The sequence below is a fragment of the Pseudorca crassidens genome, chromosome 11 (genome assembly GCF_039906515.1).
Source record: "Pseudorca crassidens isolate mPseCra1 chromosome 11, mPseCra1.hap1, whole genome shotgun sequence".
In the NCBI taxonomy this organism is placed as follows: Eukaryota; Metazoa; Chordata; class Mammalia; order Artiodactyla; family Delphinidae; genus Pseudorca; species Pseudorca crassidens.
The window spans coordinates 90,560,058-90,577,331 of NC_090306.1; the positions used below are offsets into that span (position 1 = coordinate 90,560,058).

The 17,274-nt window shown below is 37.1% G+C and overlaps 1 protein-coding gene across 2 annotated transcripts in view; it reads left to right on the forward strand.

Annotated features, from left to right (window-relative positions):
* RFX4 (regulatory factor X4) overlaps positions 1-17,274 on the forward strand; it is a 166,679-nt gene that overhangs the window by 27,076 nt on the left and 122,329 nt on the right. The gene's annotated exons all lie outside the window — the stretch shown is intronic.

The window sequence follows — 17,274 nt, forward strand, 5'->3', positions numbered from 1 at the left end:
ACAGAGTGTTTCTCTTGGTTGGTAAAGAGCATCTCCTTAGTTCAATTTTCTCGAAGATTCAGGGAATCTTCATGGAAGATTTAGCCATACTGTTGTATGTCACAGTAGTTTTTCTTTTTCATCGCTGCATAGTACTCCACTGTATGCATATATCACAGTATACATATCAGTATAAACGTTGATGGATATTTAAATTGTTTCAAGTTTTTGACTGTTTCTTAAGCATCTCTGAACATTCTTTTTTAAGTGTATTTTATTGTGGTGGAATATACCTAACATAAAATGTATCATTTTAACCGTGTTAAGTATATAGTTCAGTGGCATTCAGTACATTCCCCTTGTTTTGCAACCATCACCACCATCCACCTCCAGAACTTTTTACATCTCCCAAACTAAAATTCTGTACCCATTAAACAATAACTCTCCATTCCCCTTTCCCCCTAGTCCCTAGCAACTACTCTTCTACTTTCTGCCTCTATGAATTTGACTACTGTAAGAATCTCATATAAGTGCAATCACATAGTATTTGTCCTTTTGTGACTGGCTAATTTCATTTAGCTTAATGTCTTCAGGGTTCATCCATGTTGTAGCATGTATCAGAATTTCCTTCCTTTTTAAGGTTGAATGACACACGCTTGTATGTATATACCACGTTTTGTTTATCTGTTCATCCACTGATGGACATTTGGGCTGTTTCTACCTTTTGGCTATTGTGAATAATGCTGCTATAAACATGGGTATACAAATATCTGGTCGATTTCTGCTTTCAGTTCTTTTGGATATATAACCAGACGTGGAATTGCTGGATCATGTGGTAATTCTATGTTTAATATTTTGAGGAACTGCCATATTTTCATGGTGGCTGCACCATTTTACATTCTCACCAGCAATGTGCTAGAGTTCCAATTTCTCGACATCCTTGCCAATACTTGTTATTTTCTGTTTTTCTGGGGTTTTTTTGTAATAGTCATTCCAGTGTATAAGGTAGTATCTAATTGTGGTTTTGATTTGTATTTCCCTAATGATTAGTGATGTTGAGCATCTTTTCATGTGCTTATTGACCATTTGTATATACACTTTGGAGAAATGCCTATTCAAGTCTTTTGACCATTTGTTAATCAGACTGTTTATTTTTGTTGTTGTTGAATTGTAGGTATTTCCCTAATGATTAGTGATGTTGAACATCTTCTCATGTGCTTATTGATTATTTGTATATATTCTTTTTAGAAATGTCTATTCAAGTCTTTTGACTGCTTTTAAATCAGATTGTTTACTTTTTTCTTGGTAAATTGTAGTTCTTTATATATTTTGCATATTACCCCCTTATCAGATATATGTTGTGCATATATTTTTTTTCTCATTCTGTGGGTTGCCTTTTACTCTATTGATTGTGTTCTTTATCTCAGAAGTTTTCAATTTTGATGTAGTCTAATTTATTTATTTTTTCTTTTGTTGACTGTGCTTTGGTGTCATATCCAAGAAATCATTGACAAATCCAATGTCATGAAGGTTTTCCTCTATGTTTTTTTTCAAAAGTTTTATAGTTTTAGCTCTTACGTTTTGTGCTTTGGTGTCATATCCAAGAAATCATTGACAAATCCAATGTCATGAAGATTTTCCTCTATGTTTTTTTTCAAAAGTTTTATAGTTTTAGCTGTTATGTTTAGTTCTTTGATCCATTTTGAGTTAATTTTTATACATGGTGTAAGGTAAGGATTCACATTCATTCTTTTGTTTCTGGATATCCATTTTTCCCAACACCATTTGTTGAAAAGACTGTGCTTTCCCCATTGAATGTTGACACCCTTGTCAAAAGTCATTTGACCGTGTATGTATCTGGAATCTCTATTCTGTTCATTGGTCTATATGTCTGTCTCTATGCCAGTACCACACTGTTTTAATTACTGTAGCTTTGTACTGAGTTTTGAAATCAGGAAATGTGAGATCTTTAATGTTGTTCTTTTTCAAGATTGTTTTGGCTATTCGGAGTCCCTTGAGATTCCATATGAATTTTAGGATGGATTTTTCTATTTCTGCAAAAAAGTTTGTTAGGATTTTTATAGGGATTGCATCGAATCTATAGATCTCTTTGGATAGTATTGACATCTTAACAATATTAAGTCTTCCAGTCCATAAACACAGGATGTCTTCACATTTACTGATGTTTTCTTTAATTCTTTCAGCAATGTTTTATAGTTTCAGTGTACAAGCCTTTTGCTTCCTTGGTTAAGTTTATTTCTAAGTATTTTATTCCTTTTGGTGCTATTGTAAATAGAATTGTTTTCTTTCTTTTTTAAAATATTTATTTATTTGGCTGTGTCAGGTCTTTGTTGTGGCACGCAGGCTCTTCGTTGCAGTGCGCAGGCTTCTCTCTACTTGTGGAGTGCGGGTTTTCTCTTCTCTAGTTGTGGCATGGGCTCTAGAGCATGTAGGCTCTGTAGTTTGTGGCACATGGGCTCTCTAGTTGAGGCGCGCGAGCTCAATAGTTGTGGCACTCGGGCTTTGTTGCCCCCCAGCATGTGGGATCTTAGTTCCCCGACCAGGGATCGAACCCGTGTCCCCTGCATTGGAAGGTGGATTCTTTACCACTGGACCATGAGGGAAGTCCTTAGAGTTGTTTTCTTAATTTCCTTTTTGGATTGTTCATTGGTAGTGCAGAAAAATGCAGCAGACTTTGTATGTTGATTCTGTATCTTGCAACTTTGCTCAATTCATTATTAGTTCTAGCAGTGTGTGTGTGTGTGTGTGTGTGTGTTCTTCTTCTGACAGTATGTTGAATAGAAGTGGCAAAAGAGTTCCTCATCTTAGAGGAAAAGCTTGTAGTCTTTCCACCGAGTATGACGTTTGCTGTGGGTTTTTCATATAGGCTTTACTCTGTTAAAATAGTTTTCTTCTCTTCCTATTTTGTTGAGTATTTTTATCATGAAAAGATTTTGAATTTTATCAAATGCTATTTCTGCATCAATTGAGATGATCATGTGGTTGTTCTGTTAATGTGGTTTATTATATGGATTGCTTTTTGTATGTTGAACTATCCTAGCATTCAAGTAATAATCCCACTTGGTCATAGTGTATAATCCTTTTAATACACTGTTGAATTATGTTAACTAGCATTTTCTTGGGGATTTTTGCATCACTGTACATAAAGGATATTGATCTGTAGTTTTCTTATAGTGTCTTCATCTGGCTTTGGTATCAGGGTAATGCTGGGCTTGTAGAATGAGTTTGGAAGTGTTCACTCCTCTTCCATCTTTTGAGTTTGAGGAGGATTGGTGCTCTGAATATTCTTGTGGACATCCTCTTTTGTGAACTACCTGTTCAGGATTTTACTTGTCAGGTTTTGTTGTTGTTGTTTGTTGTTGTTTTTTGATTGTGCTATTTGTCTTTCCCTTAATGATTTGTAAGAGTTGTTTTTATATTTTGAATAGGAGATATTTGTTAGATAAAAGTATTGAAGTTTGTGGTCTGCCTTTTCATTCTTTTAGTGGTATCTTTTGATGAACAGAAGTTCTGACTTCTAATAAAACCCAGTTATCAGTGTTTTTCTTTTATAGTTAGTGCTTTTGTGTCATATTCAGAAAATTTTGCCTACCTAAGGTCGTGAAGGTTTTCTTCATTTTATTATCTAGAATTTTTATTATTTTACTTTTTACTTTTCTGTCAACAGACATCTGGAATTTTTGTAAATGGTGTGAGGGAGGAGTCAAAATTCTTTTTTTATTTTTAATTTTGACTGATAGAGCACCACTTTTTCTGAAAAGAATGCCTTTACCCACTGGTCATAAATCAGGAGATCATATACATGTGGATCTATGTCTTGATCTTTATTCTGAATCATTGGTCTGATTGTTTTAGAGCCAGTACAATAATCTTTATTACTGTACCTTTTATGGTACATTGTAATACATGGTGGCATAAGACCTCTTTTTCAAGATGGTTTTGGTTAAGTTCTTAATATTTCTATATAGATTTTAGAATCAGCTTATCTATTTTCACATGCACAAAAAAAAATCTGCTAGGATTTTGATTGGGATTACATTGTATCCACAGTTAATTTCAGAAGAATAACATCTTGCCGACATCAAATTTCTAATCTGTGTATGTGCTTTAAACCTCCGTGTATTAGATGGCCTTTAGTTTCTCTCAACAGTATTTTGCAGATTTCAGTGTAGAGATTTTGCACATCTTTCATTAGATTTATTCCTAGGTAATTGATATTTTTCAGTACTATTGTAAGTAGTATTATTTTTAAATGTTTTCTAATTGTCAGTTGCTAGTATATGAATATGCAATTTATTTTTTAGATAATGACTGTAACCAGGCACTTTGCTAAATTTGCCTATTATTTATGAGTTTACTATGAACATAATCATGTCACCGGATAATGATAGTTTTGCATTTTCTTTTATAGTCTTTATATTTTTATTTCTTTTCTGTGCCTTAGTGCACCTGCTGGGACCTCTACTGCAACGCTGAGTTGAAGTGGTGATAGCAGACATTCTTGCCTTGTTCCTTACCTAGGGGAAAACATTTAATGTTTCACCACTAAGCATGATGGTTGTTATGAACTGCTTGTAGGTATCATTATTGAATCCCTGGTTTGCTGAGAGACTTTTCTTAAATGGGTGTTGAACTTTATCAAATAGTTTACTGAGCTGAACATATGAGCTGATCATATGTTTTTCTCCTTTATTCTGTTAATGTTGTGAATTACATTGATTAAATTTTTGAAGTTAAACCAATCTTGCATTCCTAGAAGACACTGAACTTGGTCAAAAGTTTGATTTTTTGTATTTTTCTAGGTTAGATTGACAACTATTTTGTTAAGAATTTTGACATCTCTGTTTATTAGATTTATTGACCAATGATTTTCCTTTTATCCTCGTCAGGTTTTGGCATCAAGATTATACAGTCCTTATAAAAACATGTGGAAACTTTCTTTTTTTTCTGTTCTTTTGAAAAGTTTGTGTAAGATTGGCTTCATTTATTTCTTAAATATTAGGAAAAACTTAACACTGAAGTCATCTGGGTTTGGAGTTTTCCTTGAGGGAAAGTTTTTAATGATGGACTCAGTTTTTAAAATAGCAATAGAATTATTCATATTTTTCTATTTCTTGTTTTGTTACTTTAAGCAAATTGTTATTTTTAAGGAATTCATTTCATCTAAATTTTCAAATTTATTTACATGATATTGTTTAAACGTTCCTTTTATTACTTTTTGTCGTGCTTTTAGCATCTACAATAATGTCCTCCTTTCATTTCTGATATGTTTTCTCTATTTTTCTTGATCAGTTTTGCCAGAGTTTATCAATTGTATTAGTCTTTTCAGGTATCCAACTTTTGGCTTTTTTTTTTCCCCCTCAATTTACATCTTTTAAAAATTTCATTTACTTTTGCTCTTTTCTCTAGTTTTTCCTTCCTTATGCTTTCTTTGAGTTTAATTTTTTATCTTTTTCTATTGTGAGATAGACACCTAGATCATTGATTTTCAACCTTTTCTAAGATAGGCATTTAAAGTTATAAAATTTCCTCTAAGTACTACTTAACTGTTTCACATAATTCTTCTGGTGTCATACTTTCATTACCATACAAACTTATTTTCTAATTCCTATTGTGATTTCTTATTTTACCTATGATTCATTTAGAAATCTATTGCTTAATTTCTAAAAAGTTGGGGATTTCCTAGTTGCCTTTCTGTTACTGATTTATATTATAATCCACTGTGGTCAGAGAACATATTCTGTATGACTTCAATATTTAAAATTAGTGAGACTTGTTTTTTTGTCCAAACATGTGGTCTATTGGGCAAATGCTCATGTATGCTTGTAAAGAATGTGTATTCTGCTGTTTTTGGATGGAGTGTTCTGTAACTATCAATTAGGTCAGGTTGGTTAATCATGTTATTCAGATGTGCCATATCCTTATGGATTTTGTTGTTGTCTATAAGGTACTGAAAGAGGTGTTATATTGTGGTTATCTATCTCTTCAGTTTTGTTAATTGCTGCTTTATGTGTTTTGAAGTGTTAATTTCTTAGAAATTTAGTATTGTTGTATCCTCTTGTTGAAATGATCCTTTTTATCATTATTAGATGTCCCTCCTTATTTCTAGTAATACATTTTGCCTTCAAGTCTATTTTGTCTGATGTTAATATAACTACACCAGCTTTCTTTTTTTTTTTTCTTTTGCGGTACGTGGGCCTCTCACTGTTGCGGCCTCTCCCGCTGTGGAGCACAGGCTCCGGACGCGCAGGCTCAGCGGCCATGGCTCACGGTCCCAGCCGCTCCACAGCATGTGGGATCTTCCCGGACCGGGGCACGAACCTGTGTCCCCTGCATCGGCAGGTGGACTCTCAACCACTGCACCACCAAGGAAGCCCTAGCTTTCTTTTTTATTGGGGTTGTTACGGTGTATCTTTGTCTTTTAATTTTCAACCTTTCTGAATTCAATATTAAGATTTTTATATAGTTGTTAAAAGCTAGTCAAATAATCTTTACCTTTAATTGGAATATTTAGATCATTTAAATTTAATATAGTTACTTACATTGTTGGGCTTAAAGCAACAAGCTTGGTACTGTATTTAATTTTTATTTCTCCCATCTGACTTTATTTCCTTATTCCTCCCTTGTTCCTTTTTTGGGAAGGATTAATGCAATTAAATATTTTTAATGTTTTTCTCTGCTAGCTTTCCAATTAGATATTCTTTTAGAGTGTTTTCAGGGATTACACTATGTACCCTTCCTTTCACGTCTGCCTCACGTTAATCCTTCCCCCACTTCAAATACAGTGCACGAACGCTCTCATAGTTTAACCTCATTTACCGCCTTCCCACCCTCTGTGCTATTGCTTTAATGTATTTTACATCTACGTATGTTATAAGCTCTATAAGACATTATTATTATTATTGTTTTAAATATTAGTCATTCACATATTTTACTATGTGAATATATGTATTCACATATTTGCCCTTTCCAGGGCTCATCATTCTTGTCAGCAAGTCCATGCTTCCATCTGGGATCATTATTTCTTTAACCCAAAGAAACTCCTTTACTATTTCTGGTAGTGCAGTATAGAGTAGTGTAGATCATGAAAAACAGTATTATTTCACCTACATTTTTGAAGGACGTTTTTGCTGGATATAGAATTCTAGTCTGGTAAGATTTTTTTCCTTTCAACCCTTTAAAATTTTTATCGCATTGTCTTCTGGCTTCTAGAAGTTAGTCATCAGACTTGTTTTTTTATTTTTATTTTTTATTTTTGTGGTACGCGGGCCTCTCACTGTTGTGGCCTCTCCCGCTGCGGAGCACAGGCTCCGGATGCGCAGGCTCAGTGGCCATGGCTCATGGGCCCAGCCGCTCTGCGGCATGTGGGATCTTCCCAGACCAGGGCACGAACCCGTGTCCCCTACATCGGCAGGCGGACTCTCAACCACTGCGCCACCAGGGAAGCCCCATCAGACTTATTTTTACTCCTTTGAATACAATGTCTTTTTGTCTCAGGCAAAAGATTTTTTTCTTTCTCTTTAGTTTACAGCAGTTTGACTGTGATGTACATAAATATGGTTTTCTTATATTTTTCCTTCTTGGGGTTCACTGAGCTGCTAGCATCTGTGGGTTGTCATTCATGAAATTTGTAAAATTGTTCACCATTGTCTCTTCAGATATCTTTTCTGCCCCATTCTCCCTTATCTCCTGAATTCCAGTTACATGAATACTAGACCTTTGACTGTACCCCATATGTTTCTTAACACTCTGCTCTGGTTTGTCCATTTTTCTCTCTTCATTCTTCAGTTTGGTGTTTCCTGTTGACATCATTTTCAGTTGTCAATTCCCATGAATTGACAATTCCATGTCATGTCTAGAGTCTGCTATTAAGCCCATCCAAGTTACCTTTTTTTTTAATATAGTTTTGTGGTCTATTTTCATTTATTTATTCATTCATTCATTCATTTATCTATTTATTTGGCTGCACTGGGTCTTAGTTGTGGCACGCGGGGTCTTCGTTGTGGCATAAGGGATCTTTCTTTAGTTGCAGCGTGCAGGATCTTTTAGTTGCAGCATGAGGGATCTTTAGTTGTGGCATGTGAACTCTTAATTGTGGCACATGGTATCTAGTTCCCTGACCACGGATCAATCCCGGGCCCCCTGCATTAGGAGCTTGGAGTCCTAGCCACTGGACCACCAGGGAAGTCCCCTACCCAAGTTATCTTAATTTCGGATACTGTTTTCTTTCTTTTATGGTAGATGCTCAGTTGATTCTTTTTTTTTTTTTCCAAATCTCAGTTGATATTCTACATTTTTCGTCTGTTTTGTCCATCACTTCATCTAGTTTGACTGTCCTTTCCTCTATCTCCTTAATCTTATTAACCATAGTTATTTTAAAGTCCCTGTCTGATAACTCTAATATCTCAATCATCTCTGGGTCTATTTCTATTATCTGTTTTTTCCTTGGATTTCAGTGTTTTGGTCTTGTTTTTCAATGTACCTTATAGTTTTTGATTCAGTGCTCGACATTATGAATGCAAAGTTGGAGAGGTTTTGGGTGAATGATGTTAATAACATCCTCCACAGAGTGTTAAATTTTGTTCTAGCAGGCAGATAGAGAACCAGCAAGTCTCCTTGATCCTGTCAAGCCTTGGTTAAGTCCAGTCTATTTCAATTTTGTCCATACTACCAGAGTGTGGTCTTTACTCCTAGGTCATAGCTTTTCTGGGTCCACAACTGAAAGCCCTGGGTATTTACCAAGTTCCTTCTACCTTGACCCAGCTTGAACTCCAACTTCTGACACCCTAGCTAATCAATGACCAGCTCTTTAGCCTCTAAGCTGATGTTTTCTCTTTGGTTTTTTTGGTTTCTCACTCTCTGCATGTGCAGCATAGGAATGGGCTAAAGACTTGAGGGGAGTTTGAATGCAGGCATGTCTGTCTTCTTCTCTTCTCTCTGGAATGTTGCTCCTTATATCTTAGCCACTCTGTCATCTACAAACTCTGACTTCAGTCTCATCAGCCCAATAGACTACACTCTTTGCTTAGGTTCCAGTGTAGCAATTTAGAAATATCCTCAGGAACAAATCTAGGGTTGATGTGGAGCTCATGTTGGTGCCAGTGCTAGATCTAAAACGTGGGCCACCTGACTTCTATCAGTCCATACTTTGTTTTTGCTTTCAAAATGCAAAAATACTACATTAAAGAAATATACCCCCTGGCTATATGAGTCATGCATGTATATATTTGAAAAATATAGGGGAAAAGATATGAGGAAGAAAAATAATTGCCTCTGTCCTGCTATCCAGAGGTAACCACTCTTGATGTTTTTGTATTTCTTTCTGGTTGTTCTTCTAAGCATATATTGTTAAACAAAGTTGTATATATGTATATATTTATAGTTAATATGTATATATGGCTATCATCTGTTAAGCAATGAGAAGTGCTTTAATTCCAATATCTCTCATTCAATTATCACAGTGGTCCTAGGAGGTAACTTATTCTTATGAGCTTCATTTTATACATAGGAAAACTGAGGCTCAAAGGTGTTATGTAATTTGCCCAAAGTTACACGGCTGGTAAGTGGTAGAGCTAGGATTTCAGCCCAGGTCTGTATGTCTGCCTTTGAACATTAGGCAGTTAGTCTTTGCACTGTTCTGCCTCTCAGAAGGTAATGCTTCAAAGACTTTTGAGGATTTCATACCTTGTCCATAGGGATACCAAGGCCAGAGCTAGGAAGGCCCACCACTCCCTCTCAGTGGCTTATTGGTATGTTAATACTTGTCTGTGCCTTGTCATCTTTCACCTCGACTGAAAGCCCCATGAGGGCGGGAATGTTGTGTGGTTCACTGTTGTAACCCCAGGTCTTGGCACATAGTGGGGGCCTTAGAATATGGCTGAAGTTTCAAAAATTAATTTTTCTCTTAATTTTAGTACTTTAAGAGTGCTTTGGATTGTAAAAGAGAGTAACCTGACAGTGGTTTAAACTGTGTAAATATTTACTATCTTATTTAGCCAAAAGATGAGCGGTAGAAAGTTCCTAGGTTTATTCAAGAGCTCAGCATCATCCGGGACCCAGGCTCTGTATGTATTTCTGCTAAGTCTTCCAAAGTTGTTGGCGTTTTGTCCTCATGTTGGCTTGTGACCTCATGGTCACAAGATTCCTGCTTCAGGTCCAGGATTCAGGTCCACATTTAAAACAGCTTGATGGGGCAAGAGAAGGCACCAGGTAGCTTACCTCTTATGTGTTTTCCTTTTATCAGAAAACAAGAACAGGGACTTCCCTGGTGGTCCAGTGGTTAAGACACTGCATTTCCATTGCAGGGGCATGGGTTCAATCCCTGGTCGGGGAACTGAGATCCCTCATGGAATGCAGAGCAGCCAAATAAACAAACAAACAAACAAATAAATAAATAAAAAGAAGAATAAAACAGCTTTCCCAGAAGCCCTCTGTAGACATTTTTCTTTTACTTTATTTATGTCCAGAACTTTATCTAATCTGTAGCTGAGAGGGAAAATAGGAGAGTGAATATGTGTCAAAATAATAGAAAAGAGTAGAATTACGATGGTTGGATTGCCACCACTTCAAATCCAGCCTGTCTCTTGTTTTTATACAGCCCATGATCTTAAAATGTTCTTTTGTTTTGTTTTTTCTTTTTCTTTTATTTTTTAAATTTTCTTTTATTTATTTTTTTATACAGCAGGTTCTTATTAGTTATCCATTTTATACATATTAGTGTATACATGTTAATCCCGATCTCTCAATTCATCACACCACCCCTTCCCCCGCCACTTTCCCCCCTTGGTGTCCATACGTTTGTTCTCTACATCTGTGTCTCAGTTTCTGCTCTGCAAACCAGTTCATCTGTACCATTTTTCTAGGTTCCACATACATGCGTTAATATACGATATTTGTTTTTCTGACTTACTTCACTCTGTATGACAGTCTCTAGATCCATCCACGTCTCTACAGATGACCCAATTTCATTCCTTTTTATGGCTGAGTAATATTCCATTGTATATATGTACCACATCTTCTTTATCCATTCATCTGTTGATGGGTATTTAGGTTGCTTCCATGACCTGGCTATTGTAAATAGTGCTGCAGTGAACACTGGGGTACATGTGACTTTTTGAATTATGGTTTTCTTTGGGTATATGCCCAGTAGTGGGATTGCAGGGTCATATGGTAATTCTATTCTTAGTTTTTTAAGGAACCTCCATACTGTTTTCCATAGTGGCTGTATCAATTTACAATCCCACCAACAGTGCAAGAGGGTTCCCTTTTCTCCACACCCTCTCCAGCATTTGTTGTTTATAGATTTCCTGATGATGCCCATTCTAACTGGTGTGAGGTGATAACTCACTGTAGTTTTGATTTGCATTTCTCTAATAATTAGTGATGTTGAGCAGTTTTTCATGTGCTTCTTGGCCATCTGTATGTCTTCTTTGGAGAAATGTCTATTTAGGTCCTCTGCCCATTTTTTGATTGGGTTGTTTGTTTTTTTAATATTGAGCTGCATGAGCTGTTTATATATTTTGGAGATTAATTCTTTCTCTGTTCATTCATTTGCAAATATTTTCTCCCATTCTGAGGGTTATCTTTTCATCTTGTTTGTAGTTTCCTTTGCTGTGCAAAAGCTTTTAAGTTTCATTAGGTCCCATTTGTTTATTTTTGTTTTTATTTCCATTACTACAGGAGGTGGATCAAAGATCTTGCTGTGATTTATGTCAAAGAGTGTTCTTCCTATGTTTTCCTCTAAGAGTTTTTTAGTGTCCAGGCTTACATTTAGGTCTCTAGTCCATTTTGAGTTTATTTTTGTGTATGGTGTTAGGGAGTATTCTAAATTCACTCTTTTACATGCCTCTGTCCACCTTTTCCAGCACCACTTATTGAAGAGACTGTAGTTTCTCCATTGTATATCCTTGCCTCCTTCTTATAGATTAGTTGACCATAGGTGTGTGGGTTTATCTCTGTGATTTCTATCCTGTTCCATTGATCTGTATTTCTGTTTTTGTGTCAGTACCATACTGTCTTGATTATGGTAGCTTTGTAGTATAGTGTGAAGTCAGGGAGTCTTATTTCTCCAGCTCCGTTTCTTTCCCTCAAGACTGGTTTGGCTATTCAGGGTCTTTAGTGTCTTCATAAAAATTTTAGGATTTTTTGCTGTAGTTCTGTAAAAAAGGCCATTGGTAATTTGATAGGGATTGCACTGAATCTGTAGATTGCAGTGGGTAGTATAGTCATTTTCACAATGTTGATTCTTCCAATCCAAGAACATGGTATATCTCTCCATCTGTTGGTATCATCTTCAATTTCTTTCATCAGTGTCTTATGGTTTTCTGTATACAGGTCTTTTGTCTCCCTCAGTAGGTTTATTCTTAGGTATTTTATTCTTTTTGTTGCAATGGTAAATGGGAATGTTTCCTTAATATCGCTTTCAGATTTTTCATCATTAGTTTATAGGAATGCAAGAGATTTCTGTGCTTTAATTTTGTATCCTGCAACTTTACCAAATTCATTGATTAGCTCTAGTAGTTTTCTGCTGGCATCTTTAGGATTCTTTACGTATAGTGTCATGTCATCTGCAAACAGTGACAGTTTTGCTTCTTCTTTTCCAATTCGTATTCCATTTATTTCTTTTTCTTTTCTGATTGCCGTAGCTCAGACTTCCAAAACTATGTTGAATAACAGTGGTGAGAGTGGTCATCCTTGTCTTTTTCCTGATCTTAGAGGAAATGCTTTCAGGTTTTCACCATTGAGAATGATGTTTGCTGTGGGTTTGTCATATATGGCCTTTATTATGTTGAAGTAGGTTCCCTCTATGCCCACTTTCTGGAGAGTCGTTTTCATAAATGGGTGTTGAATTTTGTCAAAAGCTTTTTCTGCATCTATTGAGATGATCATATGGTTTTTCTCCTTCAATTTTTTAATATGGTGTATCACATTGATTGATTTGTGTATATTGAAGAATCCTTCCATCCCTGGGATAAATCCCACTTGATCATGGTGTATGATCCTTTTAATGTGTTGTTGGATTCGGTTTGTCAGTATTTTGTTGAGGATTTTTGCATCTATATTCATCAGTGATATTGATCTGTAATTTTCTTTTTTTTGTAGTATCTTTGTCTGGTTTTGGTATCAGGGTGATGGTGGCCTCATAGAATGAGTTTTGGAGTGTTCCTTCCTCTGCAGTTTTTTGGAAGAGTTTGAGAATGATGGGTGTTAACTCTTCTCTAAATGTTTGATAGAATTCACCTGTGAAGCCATCTGGTCCTGGACTTTTGTTTGTTGGAAGATTTTTAATCACAGTTTCAGTTTCATGCCTTGTGATTGGTCTGTTCATATTTTCTATTTCTTCCTGGTTCAGTCTTGGAAGCTTATACCTTTTTAAGAATTTGTCCATATCTTCCGGATTGTCCATTTTATTGGCATAGAGTTGCTTGTAGTAGTCTCTTAGGATGCTTTGTATTTCTGCGGTGTCTTTTGTAACTTCTCCTTTTTCATTTCTATTTTTATTGATTTGAATCCTCTCCCTCTTTTTCTTGATGAGTCTGGCCAATGGTTTATCAATTTTGTTTATCTTCTCAAAGAACCAGCTTTTACTTCTATTTATCTTTGCTATTGTTTTCTTTGTTTCTGTTTCATTTATTTCTGCTCTAATCTTTATGATTTCTCTCCTTCTGCTAACCTTGGGCTTTGTTTGTTCTTCTTTCTCCAGTTCATTTATGCGTAAGTTTAGAATGTTTATTTGAGAATTTTCTTGTTTCTTGAGGTAGGCTTGTATAGCTATAAACTTCCCTCTTAGAACTGCTTTTGCTGCATCCCATAGGTTTTTGTTTGTTTGTTTGTTTTGTGGTACGTGGGCCTCTCACTGCTGCAGCCTCTCTCATTGTGGAGCACAGGCTCCGGATGCGCAGCCCCAACGGCCATGGCTCACTGGCCCAGCCATTCTGTGGCATGTATGATCCTCCTGGACCGGGGCACGAACCCGTGTCCCCTGCAGCGGCAGGCGGACTCTCAACCACTGCGCCACCAGGGAAGCCCAATCACATAGGTTTTGGATTGTCGTGTTTTCATTGTCATTTGTCTCCAGGTATTTTTTGATTTCCTCTTTGATTTCTTCAGTGATCTCTTGGTTATTTGGTAAAGTATTGTTTAGCCTCCATGTGTTTGTGTTTTTTACATTTTTTCCCTGTAATTGATTTCTAGTCTCATAGCATTGTGGTCAGAAAAGATGCTTGATATGATTTCAGTTTTCTTAAATTTACTGAGGCTTGATTTGTGACCCAAGATGTGATCTATCCTGGAGAATGTTCCGTGCACACTTGAGAAGAAAGTGTAATCTGCTATTTTTGAATGGAATGTCCTATAAATATCAATTAAATCTATCTGGTCTGTTGTGTCATTTAAAGTTTGTGTTTCATTATTAATTTTCTGTTTGGATGATCTGTCCATTGGTGTAAGTGAGGTGTTAAAGTCTCCCACTATTATTGTGTTGCTGTCGATGTCCTCTTTTATAGCTGTTAGCATTTGCCTTATGTATTCAGGTGCTCCTATTGTTGGGTGCATATATATTTATAATTGTTATATCTTCTTTTTGGATTGATCTCTTGATCATTATTTAGTGTCCTTCTTTGTCCCTTGTAACATTCTTTATTTTAAAGTCTAGTTTATATGTTATGAGTATTGCTACTCCACCTTTCTTTTGATTTCCATTTGCACAGAATATCTTTTTCCATCCCTTCACTTTCAGTCTGTATGTGTCCCTAGGTCTGAAGTGGGTCTCTTGTAGACAGCAAATATATGGGTCTTGTTTTTGTATCCATTCAATGAGCCTTTGTCTTTTGGTTGGATCATTTAATGCATTCACATTTAAGGTAATTATCGATATGTATGTTCCTATTACCATTTTATTACTTGTAATGGGTTTGTTTTTGTAGGTCCTTTTCTTCTCTTGTTTTTCCCACTTAGAAAAGTTCCTTTAGCATTTGTTGTAGTGCTGGTTTGGTGGTGCTGAATTCCCTTAGCTTTGCTTGTCTGTAAAGCTTTTGATTTCTCTATCAAATCTGAATGAGTTCCTTGCCGGGTAGCATAATCTTGGTTGTAGGTTCTTTCCTTTCATCACTTTATATATGTCATGCCACTCCCTTCTGGCTTGTAGAGTCTCTGCTGAGATATCAGCTCTTAACCTTATGGGAGTTCCCTTGTATGTTATTTGTTGTTTTTCCCTTGTTGCTTTCAATAATTTTTCTTTGTCTTTAATTTTTATCAATTTGATTACTATGTGTCTTGGCATGTTTCTCCCTGGGTTTATCATGCCTGGGACTCTCTGGGCTTCCTGGACTTGGGTGGCTATTTCCATTCCCATGTTTGGGAAGTTTTCGACTATAATCTCTTCAAATATTTTCTTGGGTCATTTCTCTCTCTATTCTCCTTCTGGGACCCCCTATAATGTGAATTTTGTTGCGTTTAATGTTGTCCCAGAGATCTCTTAGGCTGTCTTCATTTCTTTTCATTCTTTTTTCTTTATTCTGTTCTGCGGCAGTGAATTCCACCATTTTGTCTTACAGGTCACTTATCCATTCTTCTGCCTCAGTTATTCTGCTACTGATTCCTTCTGGTGTATTTTTCATTTCAGTTATTGTATTGTTCGTCTCTGTTTGTTTGTTCTTTAATTCTTCTAGGTGTTTGCTCTTTAATTCTTCTAGGTCTTTGTTAAACATTTCTTGCATCTTCTTGATCTTTGCCTCCATTCTTTTTCCGAGGTCCTGGATCATCTTCACTATGATTATTCTGAATTCTTTTTCTGGAATGTTGCCTATCTCCACTTCATTTAGTTATTTTTCTGGGGTTTTATCTTTTTCCTTCATCTGGTACATAGCCCTCTGCCTTTTCATCTTGTCTATGTTTCTGTGAATGTGGTTTTTGTTCCACAGGCTGCAGGATTGTAGTTCTTCTTGCTTCTGCTGTCTGCCCTCTGGTGGATGAGGCTATCTAAGCGGCTTGTGCAACTTTCCTGATGGGAGGGACTGGTGGTCGGTAGAGCTGGGTGTTACTCTGGTGGGCAGAGCTCAGTAAAACTTTAATCCACTTGTCTGCTGATTGGTGGGACTGAGTTTCCTCCCTGTTGATTGTTTGGCCTGAGGCGACCCAACAGTGGAGCCTACCCAGGCTCTTTGGTGGGCTAATGGCAGACTGTGGGAGGGCTCATGCCAAGGAGTACTTCCCTGAACTTCTGCTGCCAGTGTCCTTGTCCTCATCGTGAGCCACAGACACCCCCGCCTCTGTAGGAGACCCTCTAACACTAGTAAGTAGGTCTGGTTCAGTCTCCTATGGGGTCACCGCTCCTTCCCCTGGGTCTCGATGCGTACACTTTGTCTGTGCCCTCCAAGAGTGGAGTCTCTGTTTCCCTAGTCCTGTCGAAGTCCTGCAATCAAATCCTGCTAGCCTTCAAAGTCTAATTCTCTGGGAATTCCTCCTCCCAATGCTGGACCCCAGGTTAGGAAGCCTGACGTGGGGCTCAGAACCTTCACTCCAGTGGGTGGACTTCTGTGGTATAAGTGTTCTCCAGTTTGTGAGTCACCCACCCTGCAGTTATGGGATTTGATTTTATTGTGATTGTGCTCCTCTTACTGTCTCACTGTGGCTTCTCCTTTGTCTTTGGATTTGGAGTATCTTTTCTGGTGAGTTCCAGTGTCTTCCTGTCAATGGTTGTTCAGCAGTTAGTTGTGATTCTGGTGCTCTAGCAAGAGGGAGTGAGAGCACATCCTTCTACTCTGCCATCTTGCTCTCTCTTGTTTTTTATTATTTTTTATTTATTTATTTATTTATTTATTTTGTGGTACGCGGGCCTCTCACTGTTGTTGCCTCTCCCGTTGTGGATCACAGGCTCCGGACGCGCAGGCTCAGCGGCCATGGCTCACGGGCCCAGCCGCTCTGCTGCATGTGGGATCTTCCCGGACCAGGGCACGAACCTGTGTCCCCTGCATCGGCAGGCGGACTCTCAACCACTGCGCCACCAGGGAAGCACTCTTGTTTTTTAAAGAGTAGAGAAGAAAAGGAGAAGCATACGTGACAGTGACCATATGCCTGCAATATTTACTCTTTGGATCTTTACAGAACTTGTTTGCTGACCCCTGGAAGAGACGAATCATGAGTCCCTCTTAGGCTGTCACATTACTACCTTGAATAAAACTGGTGTTTGATTAGCAAGCAGAAAAAATGGAATACTAGCTATTGAGTTGCAAGCTAGATGGTGTGCTGTAGAGTTTATCTCTGAGCCACACCAAG